A 27847-nucleotide genomic window follows, 5' to 3' on the forward strand; every position below is an offset into this window, starting at 1 on the left:
TTATTATCTCCACGTTGCAGGTGAAGAAATAAGACGCTGAAAGCTTACAATGTTACTTCAAATCATTCAGCCTAAGCAGTCTATTAAAAGGTTTGCTTTTAGGTGTAAGTGAAAAAATATAACTAAAACTGTTTGCAAAGAAGTGGAGGATTTATTGCTTTGGTAACTGGAAACTCCATAGCCGAATTTCTAGTTTCAGGCACAGTCGAACCAGGTGATTAAGTGATACTGTCTGGAATTTGTCTTTATTATTTCTTGGCCCCTATTTATTCTCTGTTAGTCTTATGCTGAAGTCGGCTCTCCCCACGTGGTGGCAAAAAATGAAAAAAACCCCACACTTATTATCTTCTTTTTAACATTTTAATCTCTTGTGTAGTTTCTTTTTATTCGTGTGGTTATCTAAAGCTGATTTTCTGTACAGTTATTTTACTTGTAGCTGAGCCTATTTTATTCTTGTGATTTCTATTTAATTCATTAATTTTATAATAATGTTGTTTTGGGTCTCAATTTGTTTCCTGAAGTCTGCAATAGCCCTTTCATCTCATTCTGTTGTTCTATTATCTCAACCTTGAGCTTTCATATTATTGAAATCTTATTTTAATTAGTTTTTTCTATAGCCTGAAGTACTCTTCATGCAATTCTATGAGCTATGTTTTCTTTCCAACAGGTTTCTTCACCTATCTTTTGTGAGTCATATTGTATGCGTCTCTATTTCTCTTTTAATTGCATTAGCAGACTTTCAGTGTTGCAATGTTTTTATAAGCCTCTTGTTCATACTAACCTTGAGTGCTCTTTCAATGTTCTTATATGAAGTATATATTAATATATAAGTGAATTGGCTTTGCCATTTTTGTTCTTTATCTGAAAACTGCATATCTTTCTGATGAGCAAGCTCTGAGTCTGGACATTGGTTGTATACCCTTTTCCAGAAACAAACATTAGAAGAATATGAGATAAGGCAGAGAGAAGGTTTTGCTATAGAAATTGTTATATCTCCAAGGTTCCCTCTCTCTTTCTCACTCTTTCTCTCTCCCCCTCTTTTTTTTTTTTCTCTCTCTCTCTCTCATCCTTATATTTCTATCTCTGTGTATCACTCATTAAATGCCCAAGATCTAGGTTTTTTCCCCTTAGTTGAAGTTATATGTCAATGCCTTGAGAATATTAATTTACACTTTGGATATTATGCCTAATTAGGTCTAAGGGAGCTGAAAAAAAAGGCAGAACTTAATGGTTCCACTGGTTTCAGCAAAAACAGTTGTCTGGTAAGTAGCCAAAATTGAAAGCTGTTCTATAACTTTTAATGGGCAGCTCCTCAGGCCATATCTCCTTAAACTAGGAAGTATTGATAAGCATTTTATTGACTTCTCCTCTCCTCCTTCCCAATACCCAGTACTTGTTTAATGAATTCAAGCTGGGTTAGTCTGCTGCTCTTTGACAGAATATTCTGTTTCTTTTCCTCATTCTCATTTTTTAAGGTTTTAAGTTGGATCCCTTTCATTATAAAGTTGCTGCTAGCATTTTTTTCCCTGGCTTTTACCATTTTTATTAATTTCATGAGTATTGGGGGGAATGTAAATGTGTGATTCAACTTGAGCTTGCTACATTTGCCCAGAAGCCCCATTAACTCCCTGAGGAAACTGATGTTCTAAGAGTTTGTAGTTCCGTAAAATACTCAGTAATTAAGTAACAGAAATAAGACCTACAGCCTGCTCTTTTATTTCCAGTTCTAGTGAGCTTTTCCTCTTGCCTACATTCTCTCAATGGATAATTTCCACTTCTACTGGGAATGGAAACAGAGAAAATAGCTTAAGCCACAGCATGAGGAAGGAAAGAAAAGCTCATTAAAATGACAAGGCTGCTTCACATATTTCATGAATTCATAGATTCATTCATTCAGATATGTGTTACTGAGTTTCTCCCACAAACCAAAATCTCTGCTGGGTGTTAAGATACAAGGAGATGAGGGGAGTGAAAAAGGCAAGATAGACAAGACCCTTGTTCCTATGGAACTCCAGGCTAACAGGGGAGACAGATAATAAATAAGAAAACACATAGAGGATACACTGTGACAAGCTCAATAAGACACCAAGCAAGTGAGGTGACAGAGAATAACTGGATGTGAGAGGACAAGAATGCTACTTTACATGATGGAGACAGAGAAGGGGATTGGGTATATTTTTATGGGGATTGGATATATTCTAAGATCTGAAGGATGAGAGAAGGACAATATCATAAAAAGTTGAAAAGAAAAAAAAATGATTCAAAATGTTGAGGCAGAAAAGCTTTCGGAGCTGGGGACGATTGGAATGGAGCTGGAGGTGGTTGAAGTGTAGAAATTAGAGGGGCAGATAGAGAAAGGTGATATCAAAACAGTGGGTGGAATTCAGATTGAGCACACTGAATACACCAAAGGATATGATTGATCATCCAGTCATCAAGTGGCTTCCTGAGGAAGCCCTCCTGTCTGAGAGAATTTTAAAAGAGGGAAGTTTAGATGCTGGAGGTAGTGGCTCTGGGGCTAAATGACCGTTACATTCTCTCTCAGAGGTGACAACTTCACAGCACTGAGTGAAGAGAGCTCAGTGTATTTATATGTTGTAAAGAGCTCATAGATGAAAGGTGCTAGAGGAAGCCAAGCCCGTGGCTATTCTAACATTTCGAGATGCCCGCCCAAGACTGTAATAGATTCCTCTGGCATTTTCTGCTTTCTGTCTGAACCTTGGGTAAGAATCATTTTTTTATTTCCCCAGTTACATCTCACTTGCCTGTGTCTTCCCACTTGGTAGGATGGATGTATAGGTTAATTCCACATCTGTAACTTCAGGAAGGGCTTTCTTCAGGCTGCCAACCTCTTTGATGATTTGTCTTGGCTGTGGTGTGATAGCATGTCACTTCTCTCCACTCACCCTTTGAAAACAGCCCATTTAAAGAAGGATGATTTGGGGTTAGAGTCAATAAAATCAGGCGGTAAGCAATTCTTCAGCATGTTCGGTCCTCAGCAGATTGGCTGGGTGGCTGGAGAGCCATTATTTTGATGACAAATGTCTCCTTGTGGTGGAAGCCTGGGAGATGCTCTGTGGATGAGCATGCAAAAGCCTTGGGTAACTTAAAGATGCACCTAGACAAGAACCAAATCTGGACCATAACCCCTTTTTTTTTTTTTTTTTTTTTAAATTTTATTTTATTTTTAAACTTTACAATATTGTATTGGTTTTGCCATATATCAAAATGAATTTGCCACAGGTATACATGTGCTCCCCATCCTGAACCCTCCTCCCTCCTCCCTCCCCATACCATCCCTCTGGGTCGTCCCAGTGCACCAGCCCCAAGCATCCAGTATCATGCATCGAACCTTGACTGGCGACTCGTTTCATATATGATATTATACATATTTCAATGCCATTCTCCCAAATCATCCTACCCTCTCCCTCTCCCACAGAGTCCAAAAGACTGTTCTATATACATCTGTGTCTCTTTTGCTGTCTTGTATACAGGGTTATTGTTACCATCTTTCTAAATTCCATATATATGCGTTAGTATACTGTATTGGTGTTTTTCTTTCTGGCTTACTTCACTCTGTATAATAGGCTCCAGTTTCATCCACCTCATTAGAACTGATTCAAATGTATTCTTTTTAATGGCTGAGTAATACTCCATTGTGTATATGTACCACAGCTTTCTTATCCATTCATTTGCTGATGGACATCTAGGTTGCTTCCATGTCCTGGCTATTATAAAGAGTGCTGCGATGAACATTGGGGTACACGTGTCTCTTTCAATTCTGGTTTCCTCAGTGTGTATGCCCAGCAGTGGGATTGCTGGATCATAAGGCAGTTCTATTTCCAGTTTTTTTTAAGGAATCTCCATACTGTTCTCCATAGTGGCTGTACTAGTTTGTATTCCCACCAACAGTGGAAGAGGGTTCCCTTTTCTCCACACCCTCTCCAGCGTTTACTGCTTGTAGACTTTTGGATCGCAGCCATTCTGACTGGCGTGAAATGGTACCTCATAGTGGTTTTGATTTGCATTTCTCTGATAATGAGTGATGTTGAGCATGTTTTCATGTGTTTGTTAGCCATCTGTATGTCTTCTTTGGAGAAATGTCTATTTAGTTCTTTGGCCCATCTTTTGATTGGGTCATTTATTTTTCTGGAATTGAGCTGTAGGAGTTGCTTGTATATTTTTGAGATTAGTTGTTTGTCAGTTGCTTCATTTGCTATTATTTTCTCCCATTCTGAATGCTGTCTTTTCACCTTGCTTATAGTTTCCTTTGTTGTTCAGAAGCTTTTAAGTTTAATTAGGTCCCATTTGTTTATTTTTGCTTTTATTTCCAATATTCTGGGAGGTGGGTCATAGAGGATCCTGCTGTGATGTATGTCGGAGAGTGTTTTGCCTATGTTCTCTAGGAGTTTTATAGTTTCTGGTCTTATGTTTAGATCTTTAATCCATTTTGAGCTTATTTTTGTGTATGGTGTTAGAAAGTGCTCTAGTTTCATTGTTTTGCAAGTGGTTGACCAGTTTTCCCAGCACCACTTGTTAAAGAGATTGGCTTTAATCCATTGTATATTCTTGCCTCCTTTGTCAAAGATAAGGTGTCCATATGTGCATGGATTTATCTCTGGGCTTTCTATTTTGTTCCATTGATCTATATTTCTGTCTTTGTGCCAGTACCATACTGTCTTGATGACTGTGGCTTTGTAGTAGAGCCTGAAGTCAGGCAGGTTGATTTCTCCAGTTCCATTCTTCTTTCTCAAGATGGCTTTGGCTATTCGAGGTTTTTTGTATTTCCATACAAATTGTGAAATTATTTGTTCTAGCTCTGTGAAGAATACCATTGGTAGCTTGATAGGGATTGCATTGAATCTATAAATTGCTTTGGGTAGTATACTCACTTTCACTATATTGATTCTTTCAATCCATGAACATGGTATATTTCTCCATCTATTTGTGTCCTCTTTGATTTCTTTCACCAGTGTTTTATAGTTTTCTATATATAGGTCTTTAGTTTCTTTAGGTAGATATATTCCTAAGTATTTTATTCTTTCCGTTGCAATGGTGAATGGAATTGTTTCCTTAATTTCTTTCTGTTTTCTCATTATTAGTGTATAGGAATGCAAGGGATTTCTGTGTGTTGATTTTATATCCTGCAACTTTACTATAATCATTGATTAGTTCTAGTAATTTTCTGGTGGAGTCTTTAGGGTTTTCTATGTAGAGGATCATGTCATCTGTAAACAGTGAGTTTTACTTCTTCTTTTCCAATTTGGATTCTTTTTATTTCCTTTTCTGCTCTGATTTCTGTGGCCAAAACTATGTTGAATAGTAATGGTGAAAGTGGGTACCCTTGTCTTGTTCCTGACTTTAGGGGAAATGCTTTCAAAAGCTATATATGACAAACCCACAGCAAACATTATCCTCAATGGTGAAAAATTGAAAGCATAAACCCATTTTTAAAAAGGTCTTCAGGGGACTCTTCTGTGGGGCTCTCCTGGGAGAATATGGGTTTCATCCAAAACTCTGTCTCTTTAGGCAAATAAAATATCATTTTGAGCCTTTGTTTACCCATCTATCAGTTCAGTTCAGTTCAGTTCAGTTCAGTCTCTCAGTCGTGTCCGACTCTTTGCGACACCATGAATCGCAGCACACCAGGCCTCCTTGTCCATCACCAATACCCAGAGTTTACTCAAACTCATGTCCATCGAGTCAGTAATGCCATCCAGCCATCTCATCTTCTGTCGTCCCCTTCTCCTCCTGCCCCCAGTCTCTCCCAGCATCAGGGTCTTTTCCAATGAGTCAACTCTTCGCATGAGGTGGCCAAAATATTGGAGTTTCAGCTTCAGCATCAGTCCCTCCAATGAACACCCAGGATTGATCTCCTTTAGGATGAACTGGTTGGATCTCCTTGCAGTCCAAGGGACTCTCAAGAGTCTTCTCCAACACCACAGTTCAAAAGCATCAATTCTTCGGCCCTCAGCCTTCTTCACAGTCCAACTCTCACATCCATACATGACCACTGGAAAAACCATAGCCTTGACTAGACGGACCTTTGTTGGCAAAGTAACGTCTCTGCTTTTGAATATGTTATCTAGGTTGGTCATAACTTTCCTTCCAAGGAGTAAGCATCTTTTAATTTCATGGCTGCAGTCACCATCTGCAGTGATTTTGGAGCTCAAAAAAATAAAGTCTGACACTGTTTCCCCATCTGTTTCTCATGAAGTGATGGGACCAGATGCCATGATCTTCGTTTTCTGAATGTTGAGCTTTAAGTCAACTTTTTACTCTCCTCTTTCACTTTCATCAAGAGGCTTTTGAGTTCCTCTTCACTTTCTGCCATAAGGGTGGTGTCATCTGCATATCTGAGGTTATTGATATTTCTCCCGGCATTCTTGATTCCAGCTTGTGCTTCTTCCAGCCCAGCATTTCTCATGATGTACTCTGCATAGAAGTTAAATAAGCAGGGTGACAATATACAGCCTTGATGTACTCCTTTTCCTATTTGGAAACAGTCTGTTGTTCCATGTTCAGTTCTAACTGTTGCTTCCTGACCTGCATATAGGTTTCTCAAGAGGCAGATCAGGTGGTCTGGTATTCCCATCTCTTTAAGAATTTTCCACACTTTATTGTGATCCACACACTCAAAGGCTTTGGCATAATCAATAAAGCAGAAATAGATGTTTTTCTGGAACTCTCTTGCTTTTTCAATGATCCAGTGGATGTTGGCAATTTGATCTCTGGTTCCTCTGCCTTTTCTAAAACCAGCTTGAACATCTGCAAGTTCATGGTTCACGTATTGCTGAAGCCTGGCTTGGAGAATTTTAAGCATTACTTTACTAGAGTGTGAGATGGGTGCAATTGTGCGGTAGTTTGAGCATTCTTTGGCATTACCTTTCTTTGGGACTGGAATGAAAAGTGACCTTTTCCAGTCCTGTGGCCACTGCTGAGTTGGAGACTTCAGGAAGATATACGGAAGTAACCGGCACAGTGCCTGTACATTCTTGCAGCCTCTCCCATTCCTCCCGTTATTCACCTTCATTCTGCCCCTCTTTTTGGCTTCTGCATCAGTCATTCCTATATGATTCTATGGTCTCATCAGGGAATTTGATGAAGCTGTTAGAACATAAACTCTGAAGTCACATCACTTGGGCTTAAGCCGTGGTCTGCCTTTTAACTTGCTCTTCAATCTTGTGCAAGTCATTTAAACTCTGTGTTTTCATTTAGCTACCCATTAAGTGGTGACAATATCTCACAGGGACTCCTGGCAGTCCAGGAGTATTTGTCCACTGGTCCCTCTCAGAGTAACATAGGAAAGCCACTGGCAGTGAACTCACATAGATCCCTGATTCATGCATTTGTCCCCAGCCTGTATTTCAAGGTAAAAGTAATAAGATAATATTGGCTAGATTTTGTTCATAGAGTTGAGCAAAACATAAATAGATTTTAGGCATTGTCCCACATAAGAAAAATAAGAAAAGTAATCATGTATATTCATAATATAAATGCTACATACTTATAATATTTCAAACAAATGTTTGATTATATGAGGCATATTGTGATATAAAAAATTAAAGTGGGCTGAAAAATGAGCCAGGCTTCCAAGCTGGCTCAGTGTTAAAGAATCTGTCTATCAATGCAGGAGGTGAAGGAGACCTGGGCTTGATTCCTGGGTTGGGAAGATCCCCTGGAGAAGGAAGTGGCAACCCACTCCAATATTCTTGTCTGGGGAATCCCATGGAAAGAGGAGACTAGAGAGCTACAGTTCATAGGGTCACAATGAGTTGGACACGACTGAGCATGCATGCATGCAGAATGAGCCCAGTACAGAAATATACAAACACACAAACACAATGAAAATAGATAGAAGAGGAACTGTATCAAAATATTAACATTATTTACTTATCTGTAGGTGCTTCATAGACGGAAGACTCTCAAATGCCTAGAGACTAAATCAAAATCTTCAGGCAGTATCAAACCATAGCCTGAAATGTCCTACCACATGGAGAAATGTCTTCTAAATTTTTTTAAAATCCTATTTTCTTTAAAGTACCACTGCATTAAAGAGTAGTATCTATACATATCAGATTCAATATACAGGCAAAATTCTTTGCTGTGTGGCTGTTGCAAAAATTTCAGAACCCAGACACCATAAATAAATCGGTATGAATTTTTTAAAGTGTTTTTCCCCCCACATATTTCCAGTTACATCAACTATTTGAGAAATTTTACCATTTTTACTTCATAGCTTTCCACCTCCTTCATACTGACTCATGCTTCTGATCATCACAAATAGATCATTGTGGAGCAAAATCTAACTTTTCCTAAAAAGCTTGGAATGCAATATATCCCGGGCTATAGCTCTCTACCTTCTGGTATCCTGGAACCTGCACTCAAAGATCATCTCCTCCATCAACACTTCGTTCATCAGGGTAAGTGGGATGTGTTTGCTTCTCCTATACCTTCAGTGCTGAAATAGATACATGAGTCATGTTGGGGGTGGGGGTGGAAAGGGAAGGGCCTTGACTGGTTTTGAAGACAGTTTTTCAACAAAAGGAGTGGGAAGGGCTGCCTGTATTTTAATTGTTATTAGTTAAGCTTCAAAGGTCCAGCTCTGTGCATAGACAGTGGGTGTATGTTCCAACCTTCTTTGGGAAAGACTTACTTGCTGAGTGCAACTCAGTCCTTCCCCCTCAACCACGTGTTGTAGCTTTGTGATTAAGAACACAGATGTTGGTGTCAGACAGACTTCAATGTGAATATTGGCTCTGATACTCTGTGCATAATACAAGGATAATAACACCAGATTTACTGGTGTTTGTGGGGATATTTCAAACCTCAAAATCAAATAAAGATGAAAGGTTTTCTTAAGAAATGATTCGATTTGCCTACAAATACATTTAAAAAAAAATCATGCTTATGATACACATGAAAAGAATCTTTAAAAGATATCAGAGGACATAAAGTGTTACATAAACAAATGGAAAGGAATATTATTTTCTTGGGTTATAAATGAATATAAACTATTAATTATCTCTATATATTCAATATAATTTCATTAAAATGGACCAATAAGCTCATTTTTAAGCCAAAGAAATTGATATTGAAGTTTATATAAAAGTAAAAATGCTCAAGACAAGTAAGAACTTTGATGAGGATTAATGTTACCATATACATGTTATCATATATAATGAAATTTAAAAACTACAATAATTAAAGTAGTGTGTTTCTAGCACACAGATAAATGGAGAGAAATAGAGAGTGTAAAAACCTAAACAAGTGTAAAGATGAATTTACAGAGATGATGATACAGGAATGCATTTTAGTGGGGGGAAATGTGAATTAATAAATTTTATTGAGAAATGTGGAAACCATACGACCTAGAGCCCTACTTCACTCCTTATAATGAATGTATTCTAGAAATAGCAAATACTTTAACTTAAAAAGAAATCAGACAATGGAATATTATTCAATGGTATTAGAAAATAAATTAAACCACACAGAATGAAGAAAGGTTGACTCACCTAACATAAGGGAAAAGATAGTGATGCCTGTTTTTACCATTGTTATTCCAAATTGTACTAGAAGTTTTGGAAATCAGGCAAGAAAAAGAAATAAGAATCATATAGATTTGAAAGAAAGAAGTAGAACTATTCTATTCACAGATGACATGATTCTATATGTAGAAAAATCAAAAGAATACATACACACACAAAACTCACTAGAGTTAGTAAATGGATTCACCAAAGTTGCAGGGTATAATATTAACACAAAAATATAATTAATTGTCCCACTTTGCCTATAAAGGTCTGTATAATCAAAGCTATGGTTTTTCCTGTAGTCATGTGCGAATGTGAGAGTTACCATAAAGAAGGCTGAGCACCAAAGAATTTGTTTTCAAACTGTGGTGCTGGATAAGACTTTTGAGAGCCTCTTGGTCTGCAAGGAGACCAAACCAGTCCATCCTAAAGGAAATCAACCCTAAATATTCATTGGAAGGACTGATGCTGAAGCTGAAGCTCCAATACTTTGGCCACCTGATGCGAAGAGCTGACTCATTGGAAAAGACCCTGATGCTGGGAAAGATTGAAGGCAGGAGGAGAAGAGGGTAGCAGATGATTGGATGGCATCATTGACTCAATGGACATGAGCTTGAGCAAACTCAGGGAGATAGTGAAGGACAGGGAAGCCTGGTGTGCTGTAGTCCATGGGGTGGCAAAGAGTCAGACACGACTGAACGACTGAACTACAATAACAACAGTAATACATCAACCATAAACAACAATCGAGAAAAGAAATTAAGAAAACTACCCCAGTTACAATAGTATCAAGAATAAAATACCTAGAAATAAATGTAATCAAGGAGGTGAAATAGTTTCCAATGCTTACTCTCACATAAGCACCTCCTTCAGAGAAGGCAATGGCACCCCACTCCAGTACTCTTGCCTGGGAAATCCCAGGGATGGAGAAGCCTGGTGGGCTGCAGTCCATGGGGTCGCGAAGAGTCAGGCACGACTGAGCGACTTCACTTTCAGTTTTCACTTTCATGCATTGGAGAAGGAAATGGCAACCCACTCCACGGTTCTTGCCTGGAGAATCCCAGGGCTGCCGTCTATGGGGTCGCACAGAGTTGGGCACGACTGAAGCACCAGCAGCAGCAGCAAGAACCTCCTTGCTATCATCATCAATTGGTGGTTTCTTTTGCTCAGTTTAGCCACCAAGGAGCAGTCAAGACTGCCCTGATAATCTATCATGAAATAATGTCTATTTCTTTTATATCATGTTGCTTTCCTCCAGAAGAATTTATGCCAGCCTGGCTTAGATGTTGATCTCCTATTCATCCTTCAAAGCCAAAATCCAGTGTTTAGGTTCTGTGTATATCTTCCTGCTCACCACCTCAAGCAAAGCTACTAGCTGCCTCAGCCTATATTCAACCTTTTCTTGAGCATCATTCTACTTAAAATTTCACACAGAGATCCCGTTGTGTGGTTATGAAATAATTATCGATGCATGCAGCTGTTTCCCATACTGTAGTGCTACATGGTGACTCCACAGAATTGTGCCAGCTATATTTACCTTCCTCACACTACCAGTGGCCTGGCAAAGAGAAGTGGTTGTTGAATACATGAGTAAAGAGAGAAAGGAAAGCAACAGTCAAGGGAAAGAAGCATAGAGAACATGCAGTTAAAGTTACCCATTCATCACTTGGTGCCCAGGTGGGGGTCGAAGAGAGCCTTGTGTCAAAGTCTGTGGCTTTCTGGTTCCTATGGGCTATACCATTTCAATCCAACTTTAAGCTAAAGCTTTTAAGGTCGGGTCTAACTCAAGCCTGAACCTACAGGGCAGATGAGTGCCCCTCAGAAAATCAGGCTGAATGTTCTGGGGAAATCAGGGCCTGACAGGCACTGCATATATTCTCCTTCTGCACACACCCTCCTAGGAGTGGGGATGGGAGGAGTGAGAATGATCTTTTTTCAGCACTGGGACAGCGGCCCTTTTGTCCCGTCTAGCCTGTGTGGTAAACCAGGTCAAAAGAAGACCCCTGTTGAAAGAAAAGGAGAGGCTTGCCAAAAGCTCTGGAGAGGCAGGAAACTGCTAAGTCACAATGTGAGTGTAGGAGGTGTTTTTGACAAAGAAAAAAAATATTTGCATCTATATTTGGGGCAGAAAGATTTTGAGAGAAAGACATAGAGTTACCAAAATAACCTGAGATTGATTTTGTGGAAAAGAGGCAGCAGGTGGGGTGGGGGGAATGCTCCTTTGAAGCAGATATCTGCAATAAAAATGCAATTAGGGCTTTTATTTCCAAAATAGGCTGCTACCTGTCATGCTCCAGCTTTGTGAAAAACTCAGAGAAAATCTAAATTCCAGAGGGAAATCAGGTGATGTTCACTTAGCAATTTTTTTTTTTTTTTGGTCAAATATATCAGATATTGTGGCTGAAAAATCATAACTTTAGTAGGTTTGTAGACCACAGGCCCCAGCTTGGGCACTGATGTGTACCCCAAACTTAGTACCCCCCTAGATGTTTCTCAAAAAGTTAGGACATGTTCCCTCAACCATTTGCCAGTGCTTTTGTGTTCAAAGGGTCAAAAAATGAGAAAGCATTTAATTTTTTGTTTATCTTGTGTACCTATGATATACCAGACACTTGGTGTCATATATGCTGGTATCTCGTTTCGCATTTTCAGCCATACTATGAGGCAGATATCATTGTCATGCATTATGAATAAATAAACTAAGGCTCAGGGACATTAAGAAGGTTTGTTTTAAGTTACCTCCTCCTAAGTTCATTGTTATCTTCAGAATCAGCACCTGACCTCTAAAGGCAAGACATGCCACAGTCTTTGTTCTTCAATTGTATGGTATTAAGTGACAAAGAAGACTAAAAGCTGCTGTACATAATAGGATCTTCACTCAGGCTAGGCGTGGTGATATACACACATGCACACTCCCTCTATACACACACATATACTCCTGCATACACACATCTACAAATACAATGCATATATACTCATCGCTATTCATTTCTTAAAGATGAGAACACAGAGCCTCACAGAGAGCACTGGGCCCACCCACGCTCATATCAGATCAGATCAGATCAGTCGCTCAGTCATGTCCCACTCTTTGCGACCCCATGAATCGAAGCACGCCAGGCCTCCCTGTCCCTCACCACGCACGCTCATATAGTCAGTAAGAAATGATCTGGGTTCAATTCCAGAATTATCCGATACCATGGTTTTTTCCATAGTATAGCTCCCAGAGATGGTGGTGGAGTAGAGGTCGACTCTGCTTATTGCCGATCCAATGACTCATCTTCCATTCTTTCTTATTAGTAGAACCCCAGCAACAGACTAGCTAATTTCCTTTCTATTGACCCTGTCCCTTTCCTGGATTCTTTGCCTCTCACTTGGATTATTGCAAGTGCCTCTACGGAATATCCCAGACTCTAGTCACACCCTTTCTGATCCAGCCAGTTCCCAGGTTTATTCAAGTATGTCACAACTAGTGGAAAGCTTTAATGATGACTTGATAAAGTCCAAACTCTTTCACAATCAAACTCAAACTCCAACTACAATCAAACTCAAAGCCTCTTTTGCAGGCTCATTCTATCACTCATATTAATATAAATAATAACATACTCTGTCTCAGCCAGACTAAACCAGTCCTGTTCTGCCAGATGCATCCTGAACCTTTTATTATCTTATCATTCACTTTTGCTAAACACTCTCAACACCGTACTTCCCACCTGTGCAGTCTTAGAGCCCTTTTAAGGTCTAGACCTCAAGATGCCTTATCAAGTTTCTCCCTTTTTTTGGAAATCCATTAAGAATATAATGGATTCATGATACTTAGACATAGATCAGATTCAGGTTGGTATTTTCATACATTGATTTTTGGTGAGGTGATTGATTAAATGTGTTATATTTAGGTTCCACCTACTGAAAGGTTGTTGTTGAATCACGTGAATACACCAGGATTCTTGGCCCCCGGAGGAGAAGAATTCAATCTGGGGCCAGAGACGAGGCTTGATCGCTCCGAGCTTTTGTGTAATAAAGTTTTATTAAAGTATAAAGGAGATAGAGAAAGCTTCTGACATAGGCATCAGAAGGGGGCAGAAAGAGTACCCGCTTGCTAGTGTTAACAATGAAGTTATATAATCCAAAGAATATCTTGAAGTTCTAAAGACCTCATCAGACCTACTCCCATAATTTACATTTTAAGATAATACTGTCCTCAGGCAAAATACATCCTTGTAAAGACCAGGTCTACTCCCATAATGAACATTTTAAGATAACAGAAGGTTGAATCCAAAGACTGTCCTTAGGCAGGATACATTATTGTTATATAATCCTAAGGAATGTGGAGAAAGAAAAAAAGTTTTCCTTTCTTCCTCCTTGAGAATTCCAGACCCCTCTCTCCTTGGGGACCCCTAGACTCCCTATCAACCTGCCTAGGAAATGACTCTCTCACTACTTTATAAAAGATATGCTTAGGTACTGAGGATGCACATACAGTAAACATAAAGAAGGCTGAGCGCTGAACAATTGATGCTTTTGAACTGTGGTGCTGGAGAAGATCTTGAGAATCCCTTGGACAGCAAGGAGGTCAAACTAGTCCATCCTAAAGGAAATAAACCCTGAATATTCATTGGAAAGACTGATGCTGAAGCTGAAGCTCCAATACTTTGACCACCTGATGTGAAGAACTGTCTCCTTAGAAAAGACCCTGATGCTGGGGAAGATTGAGGGCAGGAGGAGAAGGGGAGGACAGAGGATGAGATGGTTGGATGGCATCATCGACTCAATGGGCATGAGTTTGAGCAAAATCCAGGAGATAGGGAAGGACAGGGAAGCGTGGGGTGCTGCAGTCCATATGGTCATAAATACACAACTTAGTGCCTGAACAACAACAAGTTCATTGCCCTCAAGGAACTTATTGAGAACCATTTCTCTGTGCGTCTTTGTCTGTCTCCCACTCTTACACATAAATTAGCTAGAATGTAAAAGATTTCAGAGTGGAAACTCTTTCTTTTGACTAGATGATGAATTTCAAAGACAGATATGCATTACTCTGTGTGGTTATATTACTTGATTATAGTATTATTGTATTATATGTTATAATTATTAGTAGTTATTGTCATTACTAATATTTTCTGATTTATAACTATGGGCTTTATACATGACAAAGTGCTACACACTGTCATGCAATCCTAATAACTCTGAATATGAGAGCTATTACTTACCTCATTTTACAGATGAAGGAAATGAGGCACAGAGTATTTAAATGAATTATAAGGAGTAAGTAGTGGACACAAGCTTTGAACTGTGGCAGTGTGAACCAGACCCTGACCAAGTTCAATGTCCTTACTCCTGTATCATGATACGGGCCTAGCACATATTAAATAGTTGAGAGTATCAACTCTGGGCCTTCCCTGGTGGTCTCGTAATTGAGACTTCACCTTCCATTGCAGGGGTTGTGAGTTCGATCCCTGGTCAGGGAGCCAAGATCCCACATACCTCGAGGCCAAAAAATCAAAACATGAAACAATGTGCACTCATGGGTGGTTCATGTCAATGTATGGCAAAAACCACCACAATATTGTAAAGAAATTATCCTCCAATTAAAATAAATAAATTAATTTAAAAATTTTTTTAATAAAAAAAAAACAAAAAAGGCAATGTTTTAACAAATTCGATAAAGACTTTGAAAATGGTCCACATCAAAATCTTATTTAAAAAAATGAGTATCAACTTTTGCATTACCCAGCCTGAGTTAAATCACTGAGTTTCTCCTTATTATCTCTATGACCCCATTAGGAGTCAGTTTCCTTATCTGTAAAATTGGAATAAAGCTAATGTCTATCTTATAGGGTTTGGGGGAGGATCAAATACCTAAATATACATCAAGAATGCAGAATAGCACCTGGTAAAAATTTAGCGTTACTTTAGGCAGTAATAATGGTTATGTAAAGGTTCAGGAAGCAACAGAGAATGAATGAAGACCTAGCCCAGGGTCCCATGCACAGTTTAAACTTAGCAGCAATAAATAAATCTCCAGCCCAGGGCCTAGAATACAACAGGGTGCACAGCAATTGTTTATTGATTGAACAGCTGACTGTCAAAAGGTGGGAAGGGGCGGTGGGGGTGACGCCTATGTGGAAACCCAGGATGAGTTTGCATCATGCTCTGAACATTTGATCTGACTCCACAGGGTGATGGGTCCCCAGCCAGGAAGAATCCAATTTCAATATCTCAAATGGTACACACATCCTCCAGTCCATATCCTGAGCCCTGTAGCTCTAGACCCTGGAGTACAGTTGTCTATACAACACAGCTACTTCTGTGTCTAGACACTGGTGACACCATCCCTCCCCGCGATCTACTATATCCGGTTCTCAAAGCTGCAATTGCACCTCCTGAATGAAGAAGTTTATGAGATTAATTTAAGGATGTCAGTTTCACATGTATATTATCATATGTGAAACAGATCGCCAGTCTGGATTCGATGCATGAGACAAGGTACTCAGGGCTGGTGCACTGGGATGACCTAGAGGGATGGGATGGGGAGGGAGGTGGCGGGGTGGGGGTTCAGGATGGGGAATACATGTACACCCATGGCTAATTCATGTCAATGTATGGCAAAACCACTACAATATTGTAATTAGCCTCCAATTAAAATAAATAAATTAAAAATTTTAATTAAATTAAAAAAATTTTAAAAGGATGTCAGTTTCAGAATGACATGCAGTATTTCTGTCTGAATCTGCACCCAGTAAGATGACAGGTCATCCAGGCTATCCCTCTGCCTCCAAGCATGTCTTGCCCTTCTCCTTCCCCAGAGAGAAGAGCATCACAGCTCTTCTTCTGATCTTGGAGAAACTGAGGCAGGTATGCTTTGTTCCAAGTTTCACTGAAAGAGAACTGGGGCATTTTCTTTGCTGTGAAATGGCTCCAAAGCCAAAGGAGATGAAATTCTCTTTTAGATCTGAATTCTTGGGGGACAGGAAAGGAGAGGGAGGGTGATTCTATTCCATCATCATTTTCCAACCCATTCCTTCATTTTCAAAGTCCTTAGACTGCTTATAAAAGCAAAGTCCTTAAGGGAAGAAGGACAGCTCTGGACCTCAAACAAACCCTGTAGTAATGAGGAGGTGGTATACGGCTTGGGACTTAGATGTCCAAATGTTCAAATCCCCAGCCGGCTGCCTCTCTTGTAATAAGATGAAACGACGGACGTGAGGAAGGTATACCCCACACAAAAGCATTGATATTATCATTTTAAACCATCCCTGGATGTGTACTGGAAGGCTTTCCAGGTGGTGCTGGTGGTAAAGAACCCTCTTGCCAATGCAGGAGACTTGAGACACAGGCTCTATCCCTGGGTCGGGAAGATACCCTGGAGGAGGGCATGGTAATCCTATCCAGTATTCTTGCCTGGAGAATCCCACGGACAGAGGGAAGGTGTACAGCTATCACCCCAGACACTTTAAAATAGCATTTCTAGGGATAGGACAGATATACCTATTGTTTTCACTCCAGTTTATTCAGAAGGTCAGCTGAAGCTGAGAATCATTTTTATCAGGATTTTGCTCCAAAAGACACTACAGACTTCCAGTGAACTGGATATTACAAGTAGCTCTAAGAGTCCAGCAGCCCAGCTTGTTGTTGTTCAGTCACTCAGTTGTGTCCAACTCTTTTGCGACCCCATGGACTGTAACCCACCAGGCTCCACTGTCCATGGGATTTCCTTCTCCAGGGGATCTTCCTGATCCAAGGATCAAACCTGCATCTCCTGCACTGGCAGGTAGATTATTTACCACTGAGCCACCAGGGAAGCCTGCAAACTGGCTTAGAAAAAGCCTAGACCTACAAGCGTTAAATATGCTTAGGCAGCTACACAGGCCCATTTCTTGAGGGAGGCCCACAGTTTATCTCAGCCCACAATAGTAACCACAGGTAGTGTGAAGATAGAGAAAGAGTCTTTTTCCGTGAAGACTTGATTTGAACTGTTTGAGTTGCCTTTCAGAGAGAGAGGATAGCTCCCATCAATCAGAAGAAAGTTCTAGGTCCATCATATTTGTCCTGACCACTCAAGAGAGGGGAATTACAGAGTTGAAAGAGAGAAGAGAAGACATCCTAAGGAAACCTTCAGCTGATGAATGTAGAGCTAGAGCTCTGTCCCTGGGTCACATTCCTTGTCCAGTATTATGTCTCAGCACAGGACTAGCCCTTAGTAAGCGTCCTTCAAATATTTGTTGAATGGAAAGACAAATGAAAGTTCTGCAAGTAACTTTATCTCTGCCCTGTCTCATTTTATCAAATCTCTGTTCTAGTTTAGAGTTCATGGGGAAAGTCAAGTTTACTCTCAGATACCACGAAGCAAAAAGCATCCTACTTTCTGGCTGATGAACATTTTTGTTTTCTAAGATAGGGAAACTAACACCATGGAAAGAGCATACCTGGGTGGTGGACTAGACCACTTCACAAGTGCCCCACCACCTACCAGCCATGTGACTGATGAGTCACCTTACCTTGCTATGTCTCAGTTTCACCACCTGCAGACCACGGATAATAGCATGTAGCCCACAGGGCTACTACAGGGGTTTCTGCTGTGTTCTCTGCTATGACTGGCACGTGGTGGACACCCTATAAAAGGTGGCTGTTCAGAGAGTGTGACTCTGGCTGACCTTTAAGCCTTTGAGCATAGGAGAGGGTCCTAGCCAATCATCACTGTTCAGTTGTGAAGTCATGTCTGACTCTTTGTGACCCCATGGACTGCAGCACACCAGGCTCCCCCATCCTTCACTCTCTCTCTGAGTTTTCTCAGATTTATGTCCATTGAGCCAGTGTTACTATCTAACCATCACATCCTCTGCCACCCCTTTCTTTTGCCTTCAATCTTTCCCAGCATCAGGGTCTTTTCCAATGAGTCAACTCTTCGCATCAGATGGCCAAAGTGTTGGAGATTCAGCATCAGCATAAGTCCTTCCAGTGAGTATTCAGGGTTGACTTTCTTTAAGATTGAGTGGTTTGGACTATCCAGTAGGGTTGGGCTTTTTGAAGCTTGATTGCCCCAAGGACTTGAGATAGTTTTGGTGGTCAGAAAAGGTATCTTCTTGAGAGTGGATGTACACAGTGGGAAGAAAATGAGAGCTAGAAAGGCAGAGTGGGTTTAAATCCCTATTATGCCACTACCCAGCAGTGTGACTTGGGCCACTGTCTCTCTTGGCCTCTCTTTCCTTATCTGCAGAAGGCAGGGGTCAAATTAAGTGATTTCTCACAGCCCATTGCAGAATTTATAATTTTATCTCTGTATTCATGAATGCCTTACCTGGCAGTACTACCTCAGGTGGTAAGAGCAACAAATGATGGTTATTTGGGGCTAGAAGACCGCATCTGGGTATTTTTTAAGGGAAACTGCAGTAGAAGTTACAGTGTGGAAATAAGATGGGTTAAGGTGATAGGTTGGTGGGTGTTTCTGAAGTTGTTTTGAAATCTGTTTTATAATTGCATTATAAATTTTATATCTTGTGTAACAGTAGAGGTAAAGATCAAGCTCCACAATATCTAGAGCCCAAGAAGGGATCTGAGCAAGGAAAATTTGCGGGAAGATGGAGGAGAATTTAGAACGGTTTTGATCCAAAGTGGAGTTCAAGTGGGATGATGGAAAGAGCATCACTGATTTGCCTGAAAATAGGTGTCAAGTACAGTTCTAAGAGTTTCCCAGGTGGTGCTAGTGGTAGAGAACCCAAGTGCCAATGCAGGAGACATAAGAGACCCAGGTTCAATCCCTGAGTAGGGAAGATCCCCTGGAGGAGGGCATGGCAATCCACTTCAGTATTCTTGCTTGGGAGAATCCCATGGACAGAGGAGCCTGGCAGGCTACAGTCCATAGGGTCACAAAGAGTCAGACATGACTGAAGTGACTTAGCATGCATGTACAGTTCTGAACTGGATGAATGGCAATGTTGATGGCAAACCTTACAGTCACAGTAAAACTGTGTGACCTGGAATAAGCCACATTCCCTCTCAGAGTCTAGATGCCTTATAAGCAAAATGAGAGTGGTGTGCAGACTAAATCAGAGCCTTTGTTTTTTTTTTCTTCTTCTTCTTCATAATAAAAGTTATATGCCCAAATGACCCAGCCCAAAGGGTGGACCTATACTTTGGTGACATCTCTCCCTCACTGAAGGTTTTTTCAAGGAAATAGGGTTATTTTTAGGACAGCCCTATCTGCTGAGTATGAGCCACCACAGAATGAGAGTGGAGACTTGACTTTTTAGCTGCACAATGGCATTCAGTTCTCACTAAAGAAATCAGAATAAAAATAAGGAGAAAGGTACTTACCATATAATTATAGATTTGAATCTGTTATAATTTATAGAAAGAGTGATTACATTAGAATCCATGGTGCTTGCAACATCTTTCCCCAAATGACAGTTACACACCAGGATGGAGAAGCTCTCAGCAAGAGGATCTCCTAAGGTCTACCTCCTAGGGACACTGTGAGATGTCCTATGGGGTCAGTAATTCCCTCCAGGGTGTCTCATAGCTACTACACAGTGGCTTTAGGGCATAGTACTCAAGAAGGCAGGCCCTGGGGTCAGACTACCTGACAGTTCTGTGACTATGAGCAAGCTTTTGTTGTTTAATCACTCAGTCATGTCCAACTCTTTGCAACCCCATGGACTGCAGCATGCCAGGCTTCCCTGTCCTTCACCATCTCGCGGAGCTTGCTCAAACTCATGTCCATTGAGTCAGCAATGCCATCCAACCATCTCATCCTCTGTTGTCCCCTTTTCCTCTTGCCTTCAATCTTTCCCAGCATCAGGGTCTTTTCTAATAAGTCGGCTATTTGCATCAGGTGGCCAAAGTGTTGGAGCTTCAGCTTCAGCATCAGTCCTTCCAATGAATATTCAGGATTGATTTCCTTTAGGATTGACTGATTTGATCTCCTTGCAGTCCAAGGGACTCTCCAGAGTCTTTTCCAACACCACAGTTCAAAAGCTAGGTAGTTACTTTGCTATGCCTCAGTTTTCTCATCTGTAAAGTGAATACAATAATAACTAAGGATATGGTGAGTATGTAATGAAATAATAAATGTCTAGAGCATGGTATATGATCAGTGCTCAGTGTTATCTAAGGTCACACAGGCACTATATTCTCCCCTTTCTTCATTCAGCAAGGATTTACCAGAGTTCTCTGTGAGTCAGTCGGTTTCATGTATTGAGCACAAAGCAAGAAACAAGGTGCTTGGTTGATGTCTCCTGAGGCTTATCTTCTAGTGGAGAGACCAAAAAAAAGGGAGAAGGAGAAGAGAAGAAAGAGGAGGGAGAGGAAGAAGAGGTGGAGGAGGAGGGGGGAGGAGAAAGAGAAGAAGGAGAAGAAGAGGAAGGATATCAAAGAATAAATCACAGAAATTCATATGGCACAGGTAATCGACCAGGCTTCAGCAATACGTGAACCGTGAACTTCCAGATGTTCAAGCTGGTTTTAGAAAAGGCAGAGAAACCAGAGATCAAATTGCCAACATCCGCTGGATCATCAAAAAAGCAAGAGAGTTCCAGAAAAACATCTATTTCTGCTTTGTTGACTATGCCAAAGCCTTTGACTGTGTGGATCACAATAAACTGTGGAAAATTCTGAAAGAGATGGGAATACCAGACCACCTGACCTGCCTCTTGAGAAACCTATATGCAGGTCAGGAAGCAACAGTTAGAACTGGACATGGAACAACAGACTGGTTCCAAATAGGAAAAGGAGTATGTCAAGGCTGTATATCATCACCCTGCTTATTTAACTTCTAAGCAGAGTACATCATGAGAAATGCTGGGCTGGAAGAAGCACAGGCTGGGATCAAGATTGCTGGGAGAAATCTCAATAACATCAGATATGCAGATGACACCACCCTTGTGGCAGAAAGTGAAGAGGAACTCAAAAGCCTCTTGATGAAAGTGAAAGTGGAGAGTGAAAAAGTTGGCTTAAAGCTCAACATTCAGAAAACGAAGATCATGGCATCTGGTCCCATCACTTCATGGGAAATAGATGGGGAAACAGTGGAAACAGTGTCAAACTTTATTTTGGGGGGCTCCAAAATCACTGCAGATGGTGACTGCAGCCATGAAATTAAAAGACACTTACTCCTTGGAAGAAAAGTTATGACCAACCTAGATAGCATATTGAAAAGCAGAGACATTACTTTGCCAACAAAGGTCCGTCTAGTCAAGGCTATGGTTTTTCCTGTGGTCATGTATGAATGTGAGAGTTGGACTGTGAAGAAAGCTAAGCGCTGAAGAATTGATGCTTTTGAAGTGTGGTGTTGGAGAAGACTCTTGAGAGCCCCTTGGACTGCAAGGAGATCCAACCAGTCCATTCTGAAGGAGATCAGCCCTGGGATTTCTTTGGAAGGAATGATGCTAAAGCTGAAACTCCAGTACTTTGGCCACCTCATACAAAGAGTTGACTCATTGGGAAAGACTCTGATGCTGGGAGGGATTGGGGGCAGGAGGAGAAGGGGATGACAGAGGATGAGATGACTAGATGGCATCACTGACTCGATAGATGTGAGTCTGAGTGAACTCCAGGAGTTGGTGATGGACAGGGAGGCCTGGGGTGCTGTGATTCATGGGGTCGCAAAAAGTCAGACATGACTGTGTGACTGAAATGAACTGAATCTAATGAAAATAAAAGAGATATGATGAAATTAAATAGGGTGGAAGGGAAATGTTACAGCGAATGACTAAGATGGGGAATCTTCATCTACCCCATTTCTGTCCCCAAGCCAACAGTTCCCTCCCCTCTTCACTTCTTTTCCTTGAACCCCTGTCCTGTCATAGATTTCTGTAGTGCTGTGTTGAACAAGCTGTGATTTAGTGATTCAGGTATGAAACTTGAACTATGTGGCTTCACTAGGATTGGAAATTACAGTTTTAAGCTTTTTCGTTGTTCCTTACTGTATCCCTGGACCATAAAGAAGCCTGAGTGCCAAAGAATTGATGCTTTTGAACTATGGTACTGGAGAAGACTCTTGAGACTGTCCTGGACAGCAAGAAGATCAAATCAGTCAATCCTAAAGGAAATCAACTCTGAATATTCATTGGAAGGACTGATGCTGAAGCTGAAGCTCCAATCCTTTGGCCCCCTGATGCAAAGAGCTGACTCATTGGAAAAGACCCTGAAAGCTGGGAACTATTGAAGGTAGAAGGAGAAGAGGGTAACAGAGGATGAGATGGTTGGATGGCATCACTGATTCAGTGGACATGAACTTGGGCAAACTCCAGGAAAGAGAAGGACAGGGAAGCCTGGCGTGCTGCAGTCCATGGGATCGCAAAGAATTTGGACACAACTTGGTGACCGAACAAAAATATACCCCTTGGGGCTTCTCTGCTGACTCGGTGGTAAGCAATCTGCCTGCAATGCAGGAGACTTGGGTTTGATCCCTGGGTCAGAAAGATCCCCTGAAGAAGGAAATGGCTACCCACTCCATTATTCTTCACTAGTAAATTCCATGGACAGAAGAGCCTGGCGGGATACACTTCACAAAGAGATGGACACAACTTAGCGACTAAACAACAATCACAATATATCCCTTATCCTTAGGTCAATGCTTGTTATAAAGTAGATACATATTCAATAAATATTCACTGAATGCATGTGTGAAAAGTCAGAGCCATGAATGACTTGCTGCTTCACACAGCTGGGAAAAATACTGATTCAGCCTCACGCAGTCTGCTCCCTTTAGAGTTCATATAAGGATTCACAGCCCTTGACAGTCTCAGCCACTTCTGGTTTTTGTACAACCGTACAAAGACTAAGAAAGAGTGCTGATAGTCTGAGAAGCCAGAATCCAATGTTACCTTTTTTTGTTACTTCTATTAAAAAGCAGAGACATTACTCTGCCAACAAAAGTCTGTCTAGTCAAGGCTATGGTTTTTCCAGTGGTCATGTATGGATGTGAGAGTTGGACTATAAAGAAAGCTGAGCACCCAAGAATTGATGCTTTTGAACTGTGGTGTTGGATAAGGCTCTGGAGAGTCCCTTGGACTGCAAGGAGATCCAACCAGTCCATCCTAAAGGAGATCAATCCTGGGTGTTCATTGGAAGGACTGATGTTGAAGCTGAAACTCCCTACTTTGGCCACCTGATGCAAAGAGCTGACTCATTTGAAAAGACCCTGATGCTGGGAAAGATTGAAGTCAGGAGGAGAAGGGGACGACAGAGGATGAGATGGTTGGATGGTATCACCGACTCTATGGACATGAGTTTGAGTGAACTCCGGGAGTTGGTGATGGACAGGGAGGCATGGCGTGCTGCGGTTAATGGGTTAGCAAAGAGTTGGACACAACTGAGCGACTGAACTGAACTGAACTGTTGAACTTGAGGAAGCCACATCACTCTAGACTTCTGTTTTCTCATTACTAAAATGGGAAAGCAAGTTCTTCTATTAGCAGGAATTAAGTCAGATATTAGATGTGAAAGAATGAATTGTAAATTCCTACCAAGTGCATGATATTATCATTACAATACAAGCAATTAGTGGCCACAAAGTAAAACTCCAGATCCTAAAGCAAATGTTTGATAAGGATCATCTCCAGCCTCCTTCAGGCCCTAAAGCCCTTAGATCTCCTTAATATCCACCCAGGTACTCCTCTTTTTGTCCTTAACTAAACATTGTAGGGACTTCTTGGGTATAAAAAGAACTATGAGCCTAGAGCTATGATAATATAACCAAAGTTTGCTGCAAATGAAAGAGCTAGAATTCGAGGCATTTAGAAGCTCAGAATAAACAGACTAATTGGAGGAATGAAATATCCATTAGTCTAAATGAATATTTCTATAAAGCTGCATGTTAGACATTGATAAAAAGAGATGATTAAATGCAGAATTAACCAAGATTAATTATTTTAATCAAGAGATTAATCACGATTATATCTTTACATTAGTTTACTCGGCTGATGTTTGCTCAGCAATCTGAGAGGAAATCTGTTCATTTATCACCTTCATGTTTGAAAATGGCCCATATTTTATACAGCCTCCCATCTACCATCATTAACCTCTTTGTAAACAGAAGCTCCTAAACAGATAAATAGCATTTGAGAAGAACGTGCATGGGGCCAAGGACACAGAGCTCCATGCCAGGGGTCTGGAGTCAAAGCTGAATTCTCCAAAACGTTTGAGGGATGGGCAGACAGAGGCGATGGGTAAAGTTTAGAGATGGTGGTTTGTATGAGCATGAGAAAGCACAGTAGCTGGTAGAAATGGAGCAGGAAAGCACTCTGGCTCTGGGAAACTAAAGCAGCCCAGTGCCAAATGAGATATTAGGAAGTGTGAAGACAGATCTGGATCATGTAGCTCCTTGATACATTCACATGTTCCTTCATCTCCAGGTCTTGACAGATGAATTTGCTGATAACCATCCAAACTCGTTCTGTCTGGGGCTCCATATTCTTAGTGAAAAGTCTGAACATTTACCCAGTGTTCATACCAAAAAACTGGACTAATTCCTAATATGGGTGTCTGTACTACTTCCCCAACCAATCAGAGTATGTATATTATATTTATATCGACATAGTTCATATATATTCATATATATACAATATTTATATATTATATTAATGCATGCTATGTATACATACATATGTGAATATTATTATATATGCATATGCAATTGCTCTGTCTTAGATAACAATTCATCCTCTTCAATGTGGCTTGCATTTCTTACTTGGGTCATGCTGGCTGGATTGGAAACTGGTAGGAATCACTACTAAATTAAATAAATTTGAGAAAATTATGCCACATTGGACAACTCCTGTATTTTTTCTTCCAACAGAAGTTTATTAAATACTTGTTGTACATCACAGCTTCCCAGGTGGCTCAGTGGTAAAGAATCCACCTGCCAGTGCCTAAGACACAGGTTTGATCCCTGGTCCAGGAAGATCCCCTAGAGGAGGAAATGGCTCCCTATCCAGACAGAGGAGCCTGGCAGGCTATCGTCCATGGGATCACAAAGAGTCAGACATGACTTAAAGGCTGAACAGCAACATTGTATAGCAGGCTTTATGGTTTAACTGAGCAGTGCTTTTGATGGATATATTCTGTGGTTAAGTTAACTCTTAATATAAAGTACTATCACTATAAAGTACAATCCTAATTTATATTTTGCCAAAGAAAAACTGAGTCCTGGAGAGTTTAAATAACTGGAACAAAGTCTATAGGTAAACCTGGGGAGAATTGAGATCTTAACAATTATTGAGTCTTTTGATCCATGAATATGGTATACTTCACTATTTAAATCATCTTTAATTTCTTTCAATGATGTTTTGTGGTTTTCAGTGTGTAAGACCTGCATTTATTTTGTTAAATTTACTCACAAATACTTTATTTTTTTGATACTATTTTGAATGGAATTGCTTTCTTAATTTCATTGAGATTGTCTTTTGTTGATATAAAGGAATTGCAGTAGATTTTTGTATATTAGTTTTGCATTCTGTGACCTTGCCAAACTTGCTCATTAGTTCTAGAAGGTTTGTATGTTGGGGGTATTCACTGAAATTCCCTACACACTGAACAACAACATGAACAACAAAAGGTATATAAATTGTCTTTAGATATTTATAACTCAACTTTACCTTGCCTTAAACAGCTCCTGACTTAAGTAGCATCTGAAGGAGATCAGCCCTGGGTGTTCTTTGGAAGGAATGATGCTAAAGCTGAAACTCCAGTACTTTGGCCACCTCATGCGAAGAGCTGACTCATTGGAAAAGACTCTGATGCTGGGAGGGATTGCGGGCAGGAGGAGAAGGGGACAACAGAGGATGAGATGGTTGGATGGCATCACCGACTCAATGGACATGGGTTTGGGTGGACTCTGGGAGTTGGTGATAGACAGGAAGGCCTGGCGTGCTGCGATTCATGGGGTCGCAAAGAGTCGGACACGACTGAGCGACTGAACTGAACTGAACTGAACTGATTGAAGTATCATTTTGTGCCCTTCAAAATCTGAAATCCTTCATTAACTCTCAGAGTTCATCCCCAGTCCCAGAATGCTCTTATTCCCCAAAGACTTTCTCTCATTTGGGTTTGGTGCTTCCAGTCTGCATCTGGCAGCTTGGATCTCGGATTTGGCCATCCCCATAGACTGAGGCTGAATGATTAAAGATGTGACAGGCAGCCAATTAGCAAAACGGGAAGAATGAAAATTAACATCCCTGACAGCTGACTGTATACAAGTCACTATGCTGGACGTTTACATGTGGTTTTTGATTCACTGATCACAACCACACTTAATGAATAGCAATTATTATTCCTGCTTAACAGACAAAAATTTTTCACATCTAATTTCAAGTCTGGATTTCACAGAACTTTGTCTATTAACGGAGAGTTAGTGTATGAAGGAGACTAGATATCAAACTATATCTTCACTCAAAAGCTATACTACCTCTGAAAAATTACCTTTCACATTACATATCCATGGACACAATGTTGATTATCATAAAACTTCATTAATGGGGCATTTTTAGATCCATTTTACAGATGAGGAAACCAAGGCTTGCACAGAGTTATACAGTTACAGAAAACTCAGAACAGGATGTGAGCTCAAATATTTCTGATCTTTTCATGACACATTTTTGTTCAATGACTAAGTATGTGGAATCCGCAGTCAGGCTTTCTGAGTTCTATTCTGTGCTCCACCAGTTTCTAAGTGGGTGACCTTAAACAAATTGCTTAACATGGTATGATTATATTTTTCCTCAGTGGGGATAATTATAATACTTCCTTGTGAAGTTGTCCTGAGGATCAGTTGAGACTATATATAATGTACATATGGCAGGTAACATGTAAGATGTTATTATTATGATTAAGAATAAATATATCCTTCCTTAGTTACTGGATTTCTAGGGAAGAAAATAAAGACTTTTCATGAAAAATTTCAACATAAACCTTTTTTTTTTTTTTTTTTTTTGGTGTATGTTCCGTTATCTCTTTCCTCTCACAAATAGGACTAGGTTGGGAGCTGTAGGAAGCCCTGTGTCAAGGTCTTGTTCTGTCACCAGGGCAGAATCAGTTGTGGGAACCTCCAAAGTCTTCTTGCTCTCTTTAGCATCCAGAAGTAGGCTTCCATGCTATGGGCATCGTGACACAGGTTTGTATTAATACTTAAAGCATTTCTACTTCAGGTTAGGATCTTGACACAGATTTCCTTTCAATGCATGTTCTGCTAGGTAGGCTGGGTTCCAGATACTTTTCAGTTTCTCTACCAATCAGGAAAAGTCTCAGAGGCAGAGTTGGATAGTCAGTTCCTAAAGCTTTCACCTAGTTGGAAAACACATTAGCAATCATTTTTCTGACCCTCT

At 40.5% G+C, this 27847-nt stretch overlaps 1 long non-coding RNA gene across 4 annotated transcripts; it reads left to right on the top strand.

The window, feature by feature from the left end:
- Positions 1-27507, top strand: LOC129637467 (uncharacterized). 4 transcript variants are annotated; one of them, XR_008707487.1, is made up of 5 exons: positions 1-214; positions 1195-1262; positions 8288-8423; positions 24881-25036; positions 26137-27507. It is a non-coding gene; the product is annotated as an uncharacterized LOC129637467 (long non-coding RNA). The 4 variants fall into 4 exon arrangements; XR_008707486.1 differs by lacking the exons at positions 24881-25036; positions 26137-27507 and adding an exon at positions 13424-13976; XR_008707485.1 differs by lacking the exons at positions 24881-25036; positions 26137-27507 and adding an exon at positions 9833-10613 and having other exon boundaries at positions 8240-8423.
- The last annotated feature ends 340 nt before the right edge of the window (positions 27508-27847 follow it).

This window comes from Bubalus kerabau, chromosome 23 (genome assembly GCF_029407905.1).
Source record: "Bubalus kerabau isolate K-KA32 ecotype Philippines breed swamp buffalo chromosome 23, PCC_UOA_SB_1v2, whole genome shotgun sequence".
Taxonomy (NCBI): Eukaryota; Metazoa; Chordata; class Mammalia; order Artiodactyla; family Bovidae; genus Bubalus; species Bubalus kerabau.